Genomic DNA, 10,378 nt, shown 5'->3' on the forward strand with positions numbered 1-10,378 from the left:
TTGGTTGCTTAATTTACAGGGAATTTAAATGTAACAAGGCATTCACTCATCATCAATTCAAAGCCTCACAAATATTTACTTTGTTACAATTATTTAAATCATTCAGTTTTATAAAATATGTAACATAAATTTTAATTATAATTTATTACATTTTATTTTATTCATTTATATTTTTCTTTTAATTTTTTCAATTATATTGTTTTTTTAATTGTATTGTGTTTTGATTTTTTTGTTTTGAGTATTTAATAATATTATTTATTATAATTTCCTAAAGTATCCATAATTTTTATGTTTCTCAAGTTTTTATTTTTAAAATGATTTCAAATATTTTTCTTTTAATTTTTTCAATTATATTGTTTTTTTAATTGTATTGTGTTTTGATTTTTTTGTTTTGAGTATTTAATAATATTATTTATTATAATTTCCTTAAGTATCCATAATTTTTATGTTTCTCAAGTTTTTATTTTTAAAATGATTTCAATATAGAGAAATAGGTTTTATAATTTATTTGATAAGTTGTTAAATATTTGATAGTGTTTATATATTAAATTTGTTAAAAATAGCAATCAAAATTTAAAAAAATGAAATAGATTGTGAATCCTAAAACTATACGTCACTCTAACTACTTACCACGTATAATTTGATAAAAAACAATAAACTATTGAAACTTGATTTTATAGAATTTACTTATTCAATATAAAATATCACAATTTATTAAGCTATAACCTTTTCTCTTTTATAAATTTCTCCAAAATCATTGTTCATAATCATATAATGTTATTTTTTATTATTATTATGACAAAATATTTAAAATAATTAATGTATTTATGGAAAATAGAAAATTTATATAGTTTACCTAAATTCCACACTAAAAACTAAAAAACCATATTTTTCATTATTTTAATAAAAAAATTATTAATTTTTTAAAAATAAAATAAATTTATTATAAAATTTATATAAAAGTATTTTTTTTGTTAAGCTCGGTAGATCTTTTTTTCATTATAATATATGCAAGCAGGTTACAATCCCTTAGCCTAGTTAGGCGGTCTCAACCTGCCTGGTGGGAAACTAGGTCTATTGACCACGTAACCGTATTATATGTCATCTAGTAGCAACAAATAGTTAGTCTATCTATCCAAGCTATATAATCTTGATTATCATGTCCACAACTATAAGTTGTCTGTCTATATATATAAACTATTGCAAACTCGAAAGTAAATGCTAGCCGCATATAAACTTAAGCAAAAAATACTATGAGTTCATCCTTCTAGTTCTCTTGATTGATCGAGGCTGAGGTAACCAGGGCCAGGTCTTTCACGCTAGATCCGGGTAGCTCGGTCGACAAGCACATGCATGAGAAGTTTTTCTCGATTCGACCGAGGCGACCATCCTGTTTCTGTAGCTGGAATTGTATCTTTTGAAAGTCTTGCTTATAGTATGGAAAGTCCTTAATGGTGGTCATCTAGATTTGTTCCATCACCTTACCTAGGAGGCATTTCAGCAACCAATACAGGTATAGAGTCTGTTTATATGGCATTTCTCTGTCGTGAGTGTGTCTTGGATCAAGCACTAGGACCTTCCACTCTTCCACATCCACTGCCCCTATGTTCGCATGTCTGTTGATATCCTCCTCCCACTCAGCGATGAGTTGTTGAATCTCCTCTCTGGTGCCACCCGCATATGCAGTTGATGCTTCTTGTACCATTCTGGCCATGGTTTTCCTCCCACAACGTTTTCCAACATTGCTCGGCTTAGCCTCTGCCTCGCTCTCCTGCGGTCCCTTGCCTCTGCCCTTGCCTTTCACTGCACAAGCCATTGCGGTACTGTCCTGGGGCCTGCTAGTCTACTGCTAACGGTGGCCCGGAACAAGCTTCAATGCTCTCTTCCTCCAAGGGGAGCTACCTGCTTCGGGAAAAAGAAACCAAGAATTCCAAGCCATTATTTTCATAATCTTCATTAGCCCATGGTTTTTCTCATCCAACATTTCTTCCCCCCATGCAGCCTGTTCAAAGCCCCTGAGTGCAAGAAACCCCCACCCAAGATGCCCTAGACACCCCTGCATGCCCCCTGCCCTGTGCCAATAATGGCCACGATTTCAGTCATGAATTGCATGGCCGCCCTTGAGCACAAGAAACCCCCATCCAAGAAGCCCAGTCTAAAGGAACCCTGCTCCTTCTCCCCAGTGCCCCTTGTTGGTTGACCTTGTCCCTTGTCCCCCTGACTTCGTCTCTGCAAATCTTGACTCTGATCATCTCGGCCTCTTGTCTTCTTAGCCCCTTCCTCTACCAGGTATCCCTCCCATACCTTATGAATCATCCCCTGCTCCCATGTCCAACCGAAGACTGCCTAGCCGACTTTCCTAGCATGCTAGTTCCGCAGTTCTAGAGGACTCCTGCCTCGGACATCCTCCCCCCTACTGACTCCCCTCAGGTCCTTAGTGTCCACGCTCATGGCCCCCATCATCCTAAAAGCCCTAGCCTTCACGAATCGTTCTAGGAACCATACTAGAATTAACTCTAAATCAATTGCTGCTACCTTACCCTTTCCCCTTAGGTTTTCCAAGCAGATGAGCAGACAAGGTTCACTTAGCCAACAACCTTCCCTCCCCATTCCTATGATCCCCATGTGCGAGAGGAGAATGCCAAAGCAGAGCGAAACCCCAACAAACTCCATGCACGAGAATGCAATGCCTAAGTGGAGTAAAATCCCTGCATAGCTTCTGCAGCTATGGTGAATCCCGCCACCCTTCACCTCCCAACTATTCCCACCACCCCAATTGCTCTCTCTCCCCAACCCCTTGCCCCCATGTAATCCCAATTCAACAAACCAAACGTAGGGGAGCATAATGTAGTGCAGGCAGAGAACATACCCGTTAACCAGTGCTTGGGATCGTTGTATCTCTTTGCCTTCCTGAAAACGCTGCACCACCTTCGTTGTTGTATCCTCTTTGTGATCTCCCTCCTCTCTACTAACCCTCTTTACTGTCAACCAACTCTGGTGCATGCGAGTGCCCTGCGCTTCGAGTGTGTGAGAGGCGATGGCACTACCTTCGGTCATCCTTATCATAATGACCCTCTTAATGGGTCTATCAGGCACCTCTCACCCCGATTGGGGGTAAATTTTATATAAAAACATTAATAATTTAACTAATTTTATATATTTTAAAATATTTTTTAACTCTTAATATAATAATTAAAAAAAATAATTTTAATTAAATTATATATTTTAAAATATGAATTTTAATGTCCACAAGGTTTTGGATAGATAGTGATCGGGTGGTTTGTTAAGGTAGTGCTTGATGTGAAGTCAATGGTTCAATTCCCTGCCCCGATCAGAGTGATATATTGAATATGATGAACATGTAGTCCCACCAAACTTACAAAAAAATATATGAATTTCAATAAATTATTTAATATTTATTTTTACTCTTCATTATAATATTACACATATTTTAAGATCATATTTTGGAAAGGAAAACTCAATTTTTTTCCATTTTATGTTTTTAAAAATTTATTATACTTTTTAATATAATTAATTTTGCTTATAAATATTGAAATAATTTATAATAAATAATTGAAAATATTTAATATTTAATAAAAATAAATAAAAACTTTAAATAATGATATTACTATTTATAATAAATTGAAAACAATTCCAAATATTTTATTAATAATATTATACTAGAAATCCAAATATTATATATTTTTTAAAATATCATTAAAGGGATGGCGGGAGGTGGAGGGATTTTAATCAATCCCGAAGGAACAATTGAAGTTAGGTTTGCATGGGGTCTAGGAAGAAGTTCAAACAACCAAGCTAAAATGTACAGGCTCTTTCAAGGTTTACTCATCACTAAAGATAAAAGTGTTAGGTGACTCCTTACTTTTGATCCAATATCTAAATAATGGAAAGAACCCAAAAGAGAACTCTTTGGCCAGGATTCTCCAGAGAATCAAAAGTGTTTTGGTAGCTTTTCATTATAGAAACTCATTCCACATTCTCAGAACTAACAATATTGAGGCTAATAGGAAGGAAAACCAGGCTTTCGCTATGGATGAATCCGAGCTCGAGATTAATGAGAAAATAATTAAATTTTTAATTCCATAATAGCACATATGACACTCAACATGTGGATCACCTTAAGGCATTGGTTCTATTGGATATTGAATCTAGCATTAAGCAATCTCATTTATTCCCTCTGCCCCACTCATTCCCTTTCCCAATATTTCTTTGTCCCATGTAATGATGCCCATCATTCATCTAGACACATGTGCGGTTTTCTCCTGGCATGATTTATCTATTAAACATGTCAAGACATCTCATTCGTCATCATGCAAGGGCCTTTCCCCTGCCTCGCATGATCAAGACATCAAACCCCACTTGCTTGAGCATTGGAAATATCCTTCATGCAAAATAATGATGTATCTCTCTAGTCGATGCATAGATAAATTTATTGTAATAGAGGTTGAATTCGTGTGGATTGGCAGGGATCAGAGAGTTAAATTGAAAACATGCAATCCTTAAAAAACATTCCATCTTGCGTTCCTTTCCCCAAAGGTGATATCTTCCGAGTCGGCTGTGAATTCGGCTCTGGTTTGACTCTCAATCTCAACTACCCCTTCTATGAGGAGCTCCAATTCAAGCTCCATCTATTCATTGGGTTGGTGATAGGGTGGGTTAGGCATTATAGCTTGTGGATTTTTTGGCACTCGGGACACACAGACTCGAAGGAAAATTTAAAAAACCTGGGACAATTTCGCCAATAATTCTTTAACTCGACGCAAATCCAATTCATGCAAGGTACTCCCAAATTTCCAATATTTCGCTTTGTAATTCTCTGCTAGGTTGGAAATTCCTCAAAGATAGCCCCCCTCCTTAGTTCCATAATAGATACCGGTAAAGTAATTAAGTACATTATGTTTGGTTAACTTGGTGAGCCCGACAACTATATTTGGAAATTGGGTTAGTTTTATGGTGCATACTATTCTGAAGCATGAGGTTAATTTCTTGCCTCCCTGCATCATTAGCTGAGAAAGTATCAGAATTTTACAAAGGTCGCTATCCTCGATCCCATTTAGAGAAGCACGATGAATACTGATTCAGGCTCTGACTCCTTGTCGACAGATAGTCCTTGCTCCCATTTCCTGTCCACGCATAAAGCACTTCACGGGGCTGACTATGATTTGCAAGTAAAGTTTTTCCAGATGTCCCATGCTCAGATTGAGCTTACTGACAAGCTTATGTCCCTCTAATTCCAGTTCTCCTAACTATTTGATGAAGTAGATTCGCTTAGAAATATTGTTATGGATCTGAAGTTGAGTAAAGAAGCTCCATCAGAATTAGAAAATCACCAAGATGATGTTGGCAAGCGCGAAATAGACCTTAACATGCCATTCCCAACCATAGATTAACATCTCCAACAAGTTTATTAGGGAAATATTAGGGAAAGTTTTGTGTTTTTCTTTTGTAATTTGCATAATTGAAACGTTTTAGTCTATAGAATTTTATGGAGTTGTTTTTAGTGCGATTTTTTGGAAGTTTTTCCGATGGGTTTTTCCGGTCAAATTTCTCTAAAATCTGACAACAATTTATTGAAATCACAAGCTTGATGGGTAATCCCTTCAAAATCAAAGTGTCCAGAGGTTTTTGAGGGTGCTGAATCCAAATATGCAGTTGAAAAACCAGTTTGAATAACACAAAACAAGATTTCACCTCAAATTTTTCCGCCGGATTCCGGCACCGGAATCTCCAAAAAGTCGCACTAAAGACAACTCCGAATTTTATGGCTATATGTATGATGTAATGATATAGACATAGTATAAGTCTGTCCTTCAACAGTTGTTTTGGTCTTTCTATGTAATCACGTAGTCATGATTAGAGTTTTGTCTAGGTCTGTCCTTATGGGTGCTTATGAGTACAAGGTCAATGCTATCTATGGCATACAATTAGATATGAATTTAGAAGATATTCCTCCCGTGTATTTTGCTGCAACTGGCCGCATAATTAATCCAATTCTACTCATTTTGGTTTAAAAGTAAATAAATAAATAATAATATTAATAAATAAAAAACCCATATTTTTAAACAATAACTTAAATTAGAAATGATTATAACTTAATATAATATATAAATTAGAAATTAATTTAAAAATAATGTTTACATATTAAACATATAATTATATCATTAGTCTATAAACATTATCTTTTAAACTATATTGCCTAATTTATAATATTTTAAAAACATATTTTTTTTCTTTTTATTTGTTTAACTAAAGAGGTGTTTCACATTATTATTTGAAATTTATGGTTTAATTTTAACTATCTAGGTAGTTGGTCATATACTAAAATTTCTAAATTTTAATACTCAAAATTTTACTTTCTATATATATATGATTTTATTAAAATAATCATTTGAAATAATTTCTAATTCCATTATGGTCAAAATCTTATTATAAATGTTTAGTGAACAAATAAATAACTTGACAATAATTAAAATTATATTTAATAATAATTTTCATTTTATAGAAATAAAAACGACCCAATACCTTAATTGTAAAACACACACGCATATCATGCACATATATATTATAAAAATAAATAAAGAATAAGATAAAATATAAGGATTTTATATTGCAAAATGAACATAATTCTAATTACCATTTCAATGACCAAGGAGCTTGTTCATTAACAATTTTAGTTCAATGATGCATCTCACGAACCAGATAGCAGTGGAACTTCTGGTTTGCTCCAATTCATATCCCAGTACCTACATCTACATTTGTTTAAGGAAGACATAAATGAGCCGTATGACTCTTTAATTAAGAGTAAATACAATCAAAATAATAATTTTTTGGGTATCTGTTGAAAATGATGGGCATACCCTCTATGATATTCCAAATTAAGAGTCTCCATCAGGTTGTCTATGTCACCATATTCAATTTCAGTTATAGCTCCTTGGTGTTTCGATATGGTGACCTTCACAATACCATTTTCCAGAGCCACCTGTACAAAACCAACCGAAATCTCTGCTTCTCAATTCAACCAAAGAAATGAAAATGTAGATAACCAAAGTAATAGGTAGAAAATGTAAATAGGGGATTTCTTGGCTAGTGTAGCTACTCAAATTCACATTGTCTAGTTCCATTTTACCTAAATACTAGTGAAGTAATCTAAACAATAAAAAATCAACATAAACAAGCATCCTTGAAAATATCTTCAAGTCGATATATGTAACACACTTATTCTTCATAATATTAAATATTATGTAACTAGTACCATCTAATTGAGGCATGAGGTGAAATTATCCATCTAGACATCATTCATCAATTTCCTCACCAATGCCTCCACATTTTCGCTAGAGACCTCCTCTTTCATGTCGAGTCCCACCTTCCATACATGATCAACAAATATTATATTTGTTTGTTGTTCAACAAAGAGATGCCAATAGATCATGGGAACACCAACAAATATGCTTTTAATTATTGAGTTTTATAAATTGTGTGTGAGAAATTTGCCCAGCTAACAAAAAATCCTCATTCTTGCTTCTTTCCATGAAATCCCAAGACAACTCATGGTAGCATGGCAGATTTCCCCTAGATGATGAGGTCCAATTCAATAGCCCACAAGAATGTTGGTTGTTGACCTACACACACCATGCAAAATGTATCAGCTCCTCATATAATATAATTGTAATGACAATACTCTGTTTGTCTAGCCAATCAAGGCATTGAGTTTCCTTTTTCCATATGATGTTGTTCACTGTTGTAACCCCTGCCAAAAGAGGAATGATGGTGGTGGCTAGGAAGTCACCCTAAAATGCATAATTGAGGAGTTTATATAGAGAATGAAGGGGTCCATGGAAGATATCTCAGCGATGGGCGAATGCAGCACTAAAACCTGATAGAGCTTTGAGGTGGAAACCCAAAATTGGTTCTATCGTAGAGCACAACTCTTCAGTTTGAAATTCTTGGCGCAGAGAGAGCATTTGAATTTTTGAGCTAGAATTAACTGTGTATAGGTGGACGTCTAGTTATCTCCACCCACATTCACATGTGGAGTTAAAGTTGTGAATAAATTAGATAAGCTATGTGGAAAAGTGCCGCTCAAGACGGTTGTACAACTACTGGAAAGTCAATGGTATGTATGACTATCGGTATCATCATAATAACATGCACTAAGTTAATGATTGGCTTAGTGCATGCTACATAATGTTTGCCATGGATCCATGGCCAAATTATTAATGTCGGACAACGGTAGAAGGCAAGTAGCAGGTAGGTTGATAGTGACTTGTAGAGGTGGTGGCAATAAATTGGGTGGGGGTTGTGATTGAACCCACTTTTTTCCTTTTTATTTTTTAAATTATACTACTATTTTGTTTTGTTTTGTTTTTTTCTTCTTTCTTATTTTTAATTTTTTAATATAGTCTTTTTTATTATTTTTTCTTTAATATTTGACTTTTTTTAACATAAATATTTTTTTGATAATTATATATATACTATTTTTTATTTTTATTATTATTTGTAATGGTTAAAGGCCAGTGGATAAATGGAGAACCTTAAAAAACCTTGTGTGGCTAACAACCTCAATTTGCAACAACAAGGACAATGAACTTGACAAAGAGTTTATGGAGAAAGGTTGGAATCAAAGGACAAAGCTCTAATACCAAATTCTTCAAAGATATTCACGTGGTGTTTCCGGGAAAACTAGTGTCTTTTCGATCTGCTAGCCCCACTAGGATTGGCAGCTATCCTAGAAACAAACAATCAAAGCAATTTGCGATTTCCTTTATGTATGATAGATAAGAGAGAAGCAAAAGGACCAACCTAGATCTTCCGCTTGACTCCTTGCTTGTTTTCTCTCCCCCTTGATAGAGCTTGCAACTCCTCTCCTACTTGTCCCGCTTAAAGAACACCTGTAGAAACAAAGTAACAAAACACCATCAAAGCATCTCGATCTATTATATCATAAACAATGCAGAATCAGAAATACATTGAACATACAATGGCATTCACAAATACACGATTGTATGGAGGAAAACTCAAAGAACTTTATTAAAATAGAAGTGAGAATTACAATCCAGATGTCTGATCCAGCATCATCCTCCCAGCATCAAAGCCCTTTTCACCTCATCAAAAGCAAGATCACCCAACAATACAATGCTTATTTCTCAAAGACAAACTATCAGCACTTCCTTACAAATTACAAAAAACCAGCCTGTAGATCTCTTAGATGAGGGATCCATTTATAGATGTCTGCAAGGGTGTGAGTCATCTCTGGGTTTTTGATTAGTGTCATTCCACTTGTTGTTCTTGGTTCCACTTGGAGATTTCTTGGATCTCTTACTCATCCCTAGGCGAATTCAGAGAGGCAAGTGTCATAGGAGAAGTTTTTAGAAGATTCCATGAGCATCCACTTAGCAAACTGTCTCAGAAATTTGTCCATTCTCGCTCATCGCACCCCATAGAAGGCCTCTTTAGTATGCATCACACCTGGCTAGTGTAGAAGTCAGTATGCATCGCACCCTGACAGTGGAGCAGTCAGTATGGTCCAGTTTTGGCCAGTTCTAAGTGGTTTTTCAGGTGGAACTTCTGGGGAATGATGTAATCAGTTGATCATGATCCTTTAGGGTATGAAACAACACTTTTAGGGGTTAAAGAACCCTTGGTTTATTGACATATAAGATTGGGGTTGCAGTGCCCAAATATGTCTATAACAGTTGCCCCCTAAAGCATGAAGTCGTAAATCTTTTGATGTTGGGTGAAATGCTTTATCATGAGGATCCGAGGTATTCGAACTGGAAGGTGACCTGTATAAGATACAATACAATACATCATCACAATATAATTTTCCATGATCTAGCTGAGGCGGGCATTCCCATGCTCAGCTTTATAAATTCATTTTCATGTACATAGAACAGATAATCGTCTACAGTTGTAGACTGGTGATTCTTTATATGTAGAGTCATCATCCCTTAACTTGGATGATCATCTGTGCAGCTTCTGTGTACATTTGATGTCTTTATATTCCTGAATATATCGCAGCTCGGATGGATGAAACTAGATCCGGGGTCTTCAAACTCGTTCAATATTCGCCTGATGTACAAGTCGATCCATGTGAAAAGATGTTCTGAAGTCGAACATGGAAAGACATCGCCTAATTACCAGCCAATATTGTAAGTTGTTAACAGGCACGAGAGGAATCACTGATAATGATAATGACCCTTAAGTTACTACAGTAAAATTCACGTGGTGTGAATATATGATCCGATGTCGAACACCACGCAAAATCTTTCGATCAAAGGCCATTGATGTAAACCTGTCGTCGGAAGTGAGAAACTTGCCATTGAGGCATGCAAGCTTCAAAGTACTGAAAGGTTGTTTC

The sequence above is a fragment of the Pinus tabuliformis genome, chromosome X, assembly GCF_031772625.1.
Source record: "Pinus tabuliformis cultivar Carrire ecotype Pingquan chromosome X, CPIR1, whole genome shotgun sequence".
In the NCBI taxonomy this organism is placed as follows: Eukaryota; Viridiplantae; Streptophyta; class Pinopsida; order Pinales; family Pinaceae; genus Pinus; species Pinus tabuliformis.